The sequence below is a fragment of the Dermacentor albipictus genome, chromosome 2, assembly GCF_038994185.2.
Source record: "Dermacentor albipictus isolate Rhodes 1998 colony chromosome 2, USDA_Dalb.pri_finalv2, whole genome shotgun sequence".
NCBI classification, from domain to species: Eukaryota; Metazoa; Arthropoda; class Arachnida; order Ixodida; family Ixodidae; genus Dermacentor; species Dermacentor albipictus.
In genome coordinates this window covers 29,056,708-29,067,892 of record NC_091822.1, presented here as the reverse complement: position 1 = coordinate 29,067,892, position 11,185 = coordinate 29,056,708, and positions in this window count along the sequence as shown.

The following is an 11,185-nucleotide window of genomic DNA, read 5'->3' as shown; positions in this document are numbered from 1 at the left end:
TCTTAATTTACGGAAGAGTGTTCGGTCACAAATTACCAGCAAATTTTCTGTAAAGTAAGGCAAATTTTTTTTACAGTGTAGTTGAAGACCTACTTCGCTCCTGTTCTGCTGAGTACAAGCTTTCCACCGCCTACCACCCGGAGACAAACGGACTGACGGACTCGATGAATCGCCCGTTGACAGAAATGCTGTCTATGTATGTTTCTGACGAAAACAGTGGTTGTGACAACACGTTGCCCTTCATAACATTCGCTTATTATTTGTCCCGTCATGAGACCGCTCACTTTTCATCCTTTTACCATCTGTTCGGCCACCACCCTTCTTCTTTGTCCTTTGACTCACTGTTTCCTCACTAACGTTCCCACTGGAAATGCTCAAGACGCATTCGGCCGCGCTCACACGGGATGGCAGATTGCCGGCTCCCAGCTGCCTGAGTCTCAGACCGCGCAGATCTGGTACGACAGCTGACATCGAGACGTTCGATTTTCTCATGGCTCCATTGTCTCCCTGTGGAAACCATGTCGCCGCGTCAGCTTGTCTGAAGAACTGCTGCCACGCTACACAGGGTCCTACACAATATTGCGTCATCTTGGCGATGTGAACTGCGAGATCGCCCCACTACAGCCGCATGTCCCCATGGACGTTGTGCATGTGTCCCGGCTGCAGCCTTACTTTGCCGCGAGTTCACTTCCCTTATAGTTGGCGCCGAGACGGCGCCTTTACAGGCCAGGGTTATGTTACGGCGCAACCAAGAGCGGCGCCAATCAGAAGATTTGACGGTAGATCGAGGGGAAATTGCTCTGGGCAGTCATCTTGTTTATGCATCATAGTCTTTCTTGTAAATATTATAAATACATATTTATATGTGACTTATGCAAGGTAACAATATACATGTGTCAGGAAGGGAACAATTTTGTTATTAAGTTTTACTTGCTGTACCAATAAATCTGTTCGATCCGGTGTGCCGCAAGGGATTGTTATAGGTACTCTTATTTTTGGCCATTTATATTAGCGATATGGCTGCAGCTTTTTCACCTCAAACAGGCATCAAACATTATGCAGACGACACTATGGTGTGTGCTAGAATACGCACTCTATGAAGAACAGGAACTTAACGACCATTTACGAAAAGCCCGCCTCTGGTGTGACGAGTGGAAAATGGAGCTGAAGGCATCAAAAACTGTTTATATGCGTATGACGCGTAAAAAGAAAAAGGTCTGCTTATTTTCCCCTTGATCATAAACGCATCAGAATGAACGGAGGGTAGGGAATTTAAGCACCTTTTAGGGATTCATCTAACGCATGATTTGTTTTTGTCGCTGCATGTTGACAACGTTTGTAATAAGGCCATGCGTAAACTTTGGTTATTGCTACGAAAGCTTCACGACGCTATCCCTGAGGTAAGAACAATGGCTTACGAAATGACTGCACTTCCTGTACTGACTTATGCAAGTCAGGTGTGGGAGCCGTACACTCAACATATCACGTTAAAATGTGAGCGCATACAAAATAAGGCCTTGAGCTTTATCTTTAACCCACGCTAAAACCTAGTGCGTCACCGAACTTAGAAGCAGAGCTGGTCCCATGACTGTCAAGCAGAAAATGCAGCGTAACGTTACGCTGCATTTTGTCAATAAATGTCAGCCAGTACTGGCTGACATTTATTTTTCACCTAATATGCGGGGGCCCCAAAGCATACTTAGAAAAACACATCACATTACAGAATCCTGGTAGCAGGAGAACAGAGCACAAAAAACATATTAAACCACTTAATTATAGAACAGAATTACTCAAACATTCGTTCTTGGTTCAATGCATAAACGATTGGAACAACTTGACACACTATATAGGAAAATGTCCTCATTTACAAGCTTTTGAAAAGGCTGTTATCAATTATCTGTAAATGGCTGAGAATACGTTTTATTGTTAGCGATTTTTCAGTTGTGGCTGTTTGGCGCATCGCGTTTTAAAAAACAAATATTGGCGAATTTGAATTCCGTTCGAGCAACCCCATCTCGCCGAGCTAGAGGACAACCTGGACGCGCTCATCACGTATAACAATATTACAAAACGCTTCTACCTCGGCAGCCCCATTTTTCCGACACTACACCCCAAACTTAACAGGCCGAAGGCGCTAACCCTTCACTTACTACAGACGCACATGTACCCGAACCCCGCCAAATTACGTTTTCCATCCCGGCACGTACCCCTGCGACACGTGCGCCTCGTGTGGAGACACAGCGACACACGCGCACATGCTCTGGGTGTGTAGAAAGCCTCTTCCCAACTCTACTGCATACTAAGCTGCATACTCGCCGACCAGTGGTGGGCCGTCCAGCAGGCCCGCGATCGAAAGCCAGGTACTCCCTGTCGCTCCCTACGTGGGAAACGCCCGCTACGCGCTAAGCACGTCCTGCAGGACCATAATGAAGTTTTCAAGTCCAGTCCAGTTAAGCTACACAGCAAAATACCTTGTTAATTGTAACTCATGCGACTTACTCTTTTCGTATTTGTTTATATGTTGTACCTTCCTGTCTTCATTGTTTTCCATAGAACTGCATAAACATGTAATATGTTTAGTTTGTAGGCGGCACCAATGTAACCACAACTCCACTCCTGGCATGTGCTGACAATGTGAATGAATGAATGAATGAATGAATGAATGAATGAATGAATGAATGAATGAATGAATGAATGAATGAATGAATGTTTGCAAGCGCATACGCACGTAGCTCCGCGAAGAACGAACAATCCGCTCCAGATTATAACGTCGTCATCCTCATCCTCTCTTTAATCATGATAGGCCTGCTCAATTCGTAAATGACACAACTGTTGTATTGGAATATTATATGATTATTTGTCATACTTTGTAACAGGGGTGGGCGAAAGCCCATGTGCGTGCCAGTTGCCTTCATTCCAAAGGTGCAGGAACGAAATTGACAAATTTGTAGCATTTACTAAAACATCACTCGCAATGAATGTGCCCAAATTTTTGCCCGTGAGGCATGCGGAGAATGTGAAAGAACCTCGATACTATTGTCGAGAACTAATGCAGCACTGCACTTCAGCGGTCTTGCCCATATTATAACTTAAAAAAATGGAATACACCGGAGTTGACCAAATGGCCCCTATATGCTGTGGACTCGCCTATGAAACTGAACCTTTTACCAGGTTTTAACCGAGGGGAAGAAACGTTACTGTGCGGCCTGTGAATAGGAGTTTATTTTACAAACGTATACTCATTCCTAATTGAAATGGCGGAAAGTGACAATTGCAGCATTTGTGGTGCTGAGAAAACCACCAAAATCTCTCATGTGACTGCCCCCCATACGTAGTTGGGAGGAGCGCCCTTCGGAAACCTCTGAGGCAATTTGATCACAGGCACTTTAAAGAGTAGAAGGTTTTGGGCCTGTGGCCTCGTGCGTCTGCTGTGTGGTAGAAAGCCGCTGCTGCGTTTTTTGAAATGCAGCCGCTTGTATGACCACCTGTAACCAACTCAGCGATGAGCGCTTTTCTGTGTAATGGCGCAAAGTGTGAACTTCCCTCTTCCTTCTCCTCATCCTAATCCGCTTTCCCCCTCCCCCAGTGCAGTGTAGCCTAGTAGCCTACCGGGCTGAGCCTGGTTAGGCTCCCTGGCTTTACCTTATGACTTCGCTGTCTACCTCTCTACTGCATTTCATTAACTGCTCCTCAAAAGCTTCGCTTCACACAGTTTCTAACAAGTGCACGTGATCTGCATAATATTTTTCGATTATGCAGAACACATTGGCTTACTCGAAATAACTTTGGATTAGCATACAGCATTTATACGCGGTGTTTCTTTTTCAGTACAAACTTTTTGAATATCATATGCGGCAGATACCATTATTCCAGTCATTAAGCTGGATAATTCAGAGAGGCGAACATTACTTGCATGATAAATTGAAATGCATATTAGACTACTTAGCTAATATCACCGTATAGCCTTTCATTAATTAGGAAATCTCTTACTACGTCGAATGAGAGCTGAAATGCTGATTTCATTAAGTGGTTGTGTCTCACCTTTAGTGCTTTTTAGGTAGTTGTTGAATTACGGTACAAAAATTTCATTAGGCTCAATCGAAGCGAGCAATTACACCACCTTTTGTGCTATACCTGTTCAAAACACCCAAGTGCAGCTTAACTTTTGACGTGAAAACACAATATTCCTTCACCGAATGTCGAAGTGGCAGTCACAAGGCATCACAAACTAAACGATGGGCCAGTCAGCACTCTACGATGGTTTAAGAAAATGATCATGGCACTGAAAGCTGCCATACTTCTAATTCCAATTGTGGCATTCTGCGGGAAATGAGGGGAACGCACTTCCTCCGTTCTCCCGTCGAGTGCTGATAAACTAAATTTTAGGCAGCCCGACCATAATTTCTGTGTATGTTTCAATGGTGTCTGTAGGTAGAACAAGGATGCCATATCCTGTTTCAATGAGGTGAATAGTTTGCTTTTCCCTGTCCGACACCACTCTCCACTTGGTGCACGTTTTGAATTGGTCCCATTAAAGCCTAACGTAATTAATTATATGCTGCGTTCTCGAGAAGTTGAAGCTGCATAGCGTAATTACTGGGCTGACATCTATTAAAAAAAAACATAAGACCTAAGCCTTCTGTCTCTACTCTAAGAACTGCGAATTAAACAGCGCGTGCCGACTTAGACGTCTGTGGACAGACTAGGCAAAGCATCTCAGACGCTTTAAAAGCCATTATTTTGCTGGATCATTGCGAATGAGCGTGTTACCAGGACTGCCTCCTCTGTCGATTTTAATACGAAAAAGCTGTAAGTGCATGACTCAAGTAGCAGTTGTCGCTCGGAGCAACAAATGATATAAATGCAGCAGACCACCATAAAAATAAATGTGTCAAATAACTGATGGTAATAGCAAGAAAAAATTTCACACATGCGTAAATCAAGCAGATAGATCGAATGAAATGAGCAGTATAGATTTCTACAAAAATTTATTTCAGAACATAAATATTCACTACATCGCTGCCTATCCGACCAAAAGTAACAAAAAACTTACTAAATGAGAAGAAAAAGTCATATCGGTGTGATATGATACACACGATGTTTCCAAATCATTTTATCAAATTTAATTGAATATTTGATATCACGTTGTTTTAAATGAATGCCGTAAATTGCCGCTGTTGATGATCAATGTTTTGTTGGAGTAAGGTTCAATTTTGCACAAAAGAAGTCGCATGGCATAGATTGATGAAGAGATTAATAATGAATAAAATGTTCGATGATACTTATGTGAATTATGGACCGGTAAACAGAGTATCCTGACTTGAAGCATGTGGAAATACTAAAGTTCTAGATAATTATGTAATGAGCAGGCATCGGCAAATTAAGAATGACATGCTAGCGTTACAGCTTGTCGCTGTTAGCGCCGAGCAGGATCCAAGTCGTCCTACGTTGGTTACCAAGAATTGAGTTACTACGAAATATGATGAGATGTGAGAAAGCAAAGAAGAGTATGCATAAAGTAGCTAAATCAAAGTTATTCTGTGCTTGAAACATGGAGGTGCTGGTACACAGGTGCTAACATGTGCAAGTGCTAATTAACAAAGTAAATACAGTGTGCAATAACTCCGTTGAAGCTAGTTAAGATGCTTATCACAGATTGCGCGGAAGGACAAAAGCACGTTCTATCTAGCATGTAGGCGTTAATACTGTAAGCACCATGTTGCGGCCAGGGTGGCGTTCCGGGCATTGCATCCACAAAGCCCATCGACTACTACGGCAGGTTGCAGAAGATGAAGGAAAAAGGGTTTATTAGTTTAGCTACACGGCTCCAGTGTAGAAGCCCACTCCATCCAGGAGCAAGTTAAACATCTCAGTTCGCACCAGGACTCTCTGTCCTCACTATCGAAAAGTATCTGCTTCTAGTAGCGTCGTCTTCCCTAGGCGGGTAGACTAGGGAATTTGAAGACTGTCCAGCAGCACATCACCGTCATCGACTGCGTTGCGTTACCACGCTTATGCTCGGAATAAGCAGCAGTAACTCCGCCTCCGAAGAAACTGGTTTGGGATCTGTGGAAAGAAATCAACCGGCGACACCTAGTTCGTTCGCCGTTGCCCCCTTTTTCTTCTTCGCTCAGGCTGCCAGGTGACGGACGGGCTGAGTGCCTTTCGTGGAACCCTGCAACAGCCGGTTTGCACGCTGTCTTGACGGCTGGATAAGTGCCGAGTGTTGGGTGGTGATTTGACTCGTCTAATTCGCCTATAAATTCGTTGTCGTGGTTCTCTCCCTTTGATTCGTTTCTCAGGTTTCCAGGCAACGGTGGGGTGAGCGCCCTTCAACCGTCAGTGTCCACGCTCCGTTGTCGTCTGGATAGGAGGTGTGGTCGTTTGACACGTGGCTAACATTTGAACTCAGTTCTTCGTCCCTTTGTCCACCTCCTCTTGCTCCCTTACTCACGCCTCCAGGCAATGGCGGGGTGAGCGCATGTTGTCGTTGTCCACGCCGCATTGACGTCTGGATAAGAGGAGTGGTGGCCTGAGACATGGCAAATATTCAAGCAAAGCCTTTGTGGTGTTGCGACGTAACAGCCATAAACAGTTTTGTGCATATGTAATACCACATACTTGTGTTTTTCCCATTTATAGTAATCTTGTGAACTATAAACGAAGCGCTGCAAAATTTTCTTTAAGGCCGCTACATCATCGAACGCAGCCTTTTAAAATTTTTCACCATGCCAAAAGCAAGAAGTAACATAGTGGGAGAGGGAGAAGGATAGATGATAGGCAGGAAGGGTAACCAGCACTGAGCCCAGTTGGCTGCACTGCACTGGGGGAGGGGGAGGGAAAGATTATGAAGAGAAAATTCGTTGTCGATATACATCGCGACGCCTGATTCAAGGCCTATTCCCCTTAGTGGGTACGAGCCATAACAGAGATTCATTCATTCATTCAAATAACTTTATTCAGTGCCCTGCGATTTGGTGGGGTGGGCCTGGACCCCGCCTAGGTTTCAGCCAAGGGTTGTTGGCACTTGGCAGCTTCCTCGGCTAGCTGGACGGCCCAGAGTTGGTGCTGCAGGTCGGAGCTCAGCAACGCAGACTCCCAGCGCGCACAGAGGCTTTCGCTGTTTGAGGCTGCATCCCCGTTACCCTGTATTACAGCCGTACATTCCCATAGGTTATGCTCCAGGGTGGCTCTAGAGTTGCAATATGTGCACTTGTCGGTTGGGTATAAATCTGGGTGTATTAGGTGCATGATAGCTGGACTCGGACACGATCTGGTCTGTAACTGCCGCCATTCTACAGACTGGTTTCTGCTTAATTTTGGGTGCGGCGGCGGGAATGTACGCCTCTGCAATTTATGGTGTTGTGTAATTTCGTGAAATTTCATCATTCCATCTTCCCACTCCCACTCATTGGTAGTCGGTGAGGCGGGGCTAACCGAGGCTCGATCCGTAAGTTCTCGAGCCATGTGGTGCGCCACCTCATTGCTACCGTCTGGTAGTGTGTGAGCGGGTGTCCAGACGAGATCGATATTTTTGTCGCGGTTATTAGCTAATTTCAGGGGTCGTAGTGCCTCTGGGGAGATTCGACCATTGGCGAAGTTTCGTATGGCCGTCTGGGAATCACTGATAATTACGCCTGCTGGTGTTTGTGCTATGGCTAGTGCAATAGCTATTTCCTCTGCGGTTTCTGCATGTAGCGTGTTAACTGTAGCGCTCGTCGTGCACTTTCCCTCGCAATTTATCACCACTGCTGTGTAGGCGTGCTTGTGTCTGTATCTAGCTGCGTCTACAAATGTGGTGTCCTTGCTGTTACCGAATTTCTTCTGTATATTGCGTGCTTTGCTTTCTCGTCTACCCTCATGGTGGGTAGGATGCATATTCTTGGGTATTGGAGGGATGGGTATCATGTCTCTGATGTGTCTGGGCATATCTACTTTGACGCCATGTTGGGCATGATACCTTATACTTAGGCGATCTAATAATTGCCTGCCGGTTTCAGTTTTGGACAGGCGTTCGTACTGTGCTATTCGTTGTGCCTCGATTAGCTCATCCAGCGTATTGTGGAGACCTGCCTGCAGTAGTCTATCGTTGCTGGTGGTGATGGAGAGTCCGATTGCTTGCTTGTAGATTTTTCTTATTAAGCAGTCTAATTTGTATTTTTCTGACGAGTACCATCGTAGGTACAGTGCCACATATACTATTCTGCTTATTACGAACGCTTAGACTAGTTGAATCAGATTGCCTTCTTTCATTCCGCTGTGTTTGTTGGCTATTCGCTTAAGTAGCCGCATGATTTGAGATGTTATATTGTCTAATTTGCGTATGGTCTCTCCATTGTAGTCATTAAATTCAATCACGAGGCCCAATACTCTGATCTTGTCAACCTTGGGTATAGGCATACCTTCTGCCGTAGTTAGCTGAATTTCCGGATTGTTTCGTTCCTCGTAATTGCGTGGTTTTCGGCCACGTCGAGACGGTACATAAATGAGGAGCTCAGATTTCTCTGCCGAGCACGCCAGTCCGGTTCCTGCTAGGTATTGTTCAACTGCTTCTATGGCACGTTGTAATGTGTTTTCAACCTGTCCATCATTGCTATCGCTCACCCAGAGGGTGATATCGTCGGCGTAGATGGTATAATTGAGGCCATCGATTTCCTGTAGCTTTGCTGGTAATCCAATAAGAGCCAGGTTAAACAGCATCGGTGATATTACTGAACCTTCGGGCGTACCTGCGCTTCCGATCTGTAGTTCTTCAGAGTTTAGGTCCCCTATCTTAATGTGTGCCTTTCTGATGGTAAGAAAGTCTCGTATATAACTGTATACTCGCTGGCCTAGGCCCAACTCATTTATTCTGTTTAGTATTGTTTCGTGGGTAACACTGTCAAAAGGTTTCTTTAAGTCCAATCCTACGATAGCTTTGGTGTTCCGACTTGTGTTATCTATAATTTGATGCTTAAGTTGGAGCATTGCATCCTGTGTGGACAAATTTCTCCGGAAGCCCAACATTGTAGGTGGCAGAACGTCGTTATCCTCGAGATAGTTGGTCAGTCTCGTTAGGACAACGTGCTCCAGGAGCTTGCCCACACAGGACGTGAGGGAAATGGGTCTCAGGTTCTCCACCTGTAGCCGCTTGCCTGGTTTAGGTGTTGGAATAACCTGGGTCATTTTCCATTGTTGTGGTATTGTACCGGATTGCCAACATTCGTTCATATACTTGGTAAGTTCTTCTAGATAGGCATCACCGAGATTTCGGATCGTCTTGCTTGTTATTCCGTCCAGTCCCGCGCGGATGTAGTGTTAAGCTTTTGTAGAGCTGCTCTCAATTCCGCCGCGCTAATCTCTTCGTCTAATTGTCTGTTTTTGGTGCCTGTGTAATCTGGGTGAATTGTTGGCTTAGCCGGAGATAAATACCTTGCGGCTATCTCATCGATAAAAGCTGCTTCAGTTTTGTCATATGCACTTAAGATTTTGTTTATGTTTTGGCTGTACGTGGCTTTACTTTCCTCGGGATCCAAAAGGTGCCCGAGGAAGTTCCACGTTTTGGACAATCCTATTTGATTATCCATATTGGTGCATGTTGCTTCCCATTGCTGGTTATAGAGTTGTTGTGCGTATGCTTCTATATCTCTGTTAAGCCGGGCCAGCCTGTGCCGGAGCGTCCTGTTGTGTCTCTGAGTTTTCCATCTCCTCAAGAGACCTTCTTTAGCTTCCCACATATGTAGGAGTTTACTGTCTACTTGTTCCATTTGCGCGTCCTGGGGGATTACTTGTGTGGCTGCGTTAATATCCTGCTTAATCTGCGTGCTCCAGTCCACGATGTCTGTGATAGTATGAATCATCATTTTTCTTGCGAATTTGTCTGAGTTTGTTCCAGTGTACAATTTTGAGTTGATTGCCCTTAGATTTGCGTGGCCCTGCTTTAACAGTGATTTCGAGGATGTTATGATCGCTGCCTAGATCCTGTTGGGTGTTAATCCATTTCGCATCCTTTATGTTCTTTGTAAAGGTGAGATCTGGCGTAGTGTCCACAATAGCGCTAGACCCCCGCCTCGTAGGTGTTGACGGGTCTGTGATGAGGGTAAGGCCCTCTTGTTGTGCGTCTAGCCATAGGTGCCTACCTTTGGGGTTTTCAAATTTGTATCCCCATGCCGCGTGTTGGGCATTGAAATCCCCCCCAATCACTAAGGCTCTGCCTTCTGTGATAGTGAGAGTCTTGCGGAGAAGTAATCGGAAATTGGGACGTTTGTTTCTTGGTTTACTATAAACTTTAAGGAGAAATAGACTTTGATTGTTTTTTCTGATAGGTATTAACTCGATTAATATATTGTCTACACCTGCAATGCCTGTATCATGCTGAACGACCGTGTAGGTACGTTTTACTAGAGTGCTGACAGCTCTCATCTCCCCGTCGGCACTACAGAATGATCTATACTCAGATAATTTGGCCTTACAGTGTGGCTCCTGTAGCATTATGACATCAGGATGTTCCTTATTGACTAGGTGTTGATGTAAGTGGGATCTTTTTCTACTGTATCCGCGACAATTCCATTGCCAGATAGTATAATAGTCGTGTCGATCCATGGCGGCAGTTACAGTTTTCCGGTTCCCTCCACCGTAGGTGTCGAGGGTTTATTATACGGTTTACTGGTTGTTTTGATGGGGCCGCCTCCACTGGTTTGTGGTCCCCATGACTTCATACGAGATTCAATGTCGGTAAATTTTGTAGCGATTGTGTTAAATTGTTGTCGTATTTGCGTCATAATAGCCAGTGTAACTTGCGGGGTAATTGGCGCACCCAGGTCTTTAAAGCGTCTATCTATGATGTCTAGTTTGTTTTCTAGAATGTCAATTTTGCTTTCGAGTTCATTCTATCTTTTTTCAAAGGGTTTAACGAACTTGGTCTTTTTAACTGTGATCGTCTCGTTATCGTCCGTGGCTTTGCGCTTGGCTGGCGTGTTAGCCTCTTCTTCCATATCTGCCTATTTTTCCTCAATACTATCTAGTGTAATACCCCGCCCGTTTTTAAGAGTAATGTTTTCTTTTCGCAGTCTACTGTTTTCTTCTTCTAGAGCGACAATCGGCTGATGATGTTATAGCATCATTTGTTTCATCTTTGCTAGTTCTTTTTCTAACTCTCTATTTCTAGTGTTAGGTGCAGCCTCTTCCTCCGCGCGCGCCCCGGAAG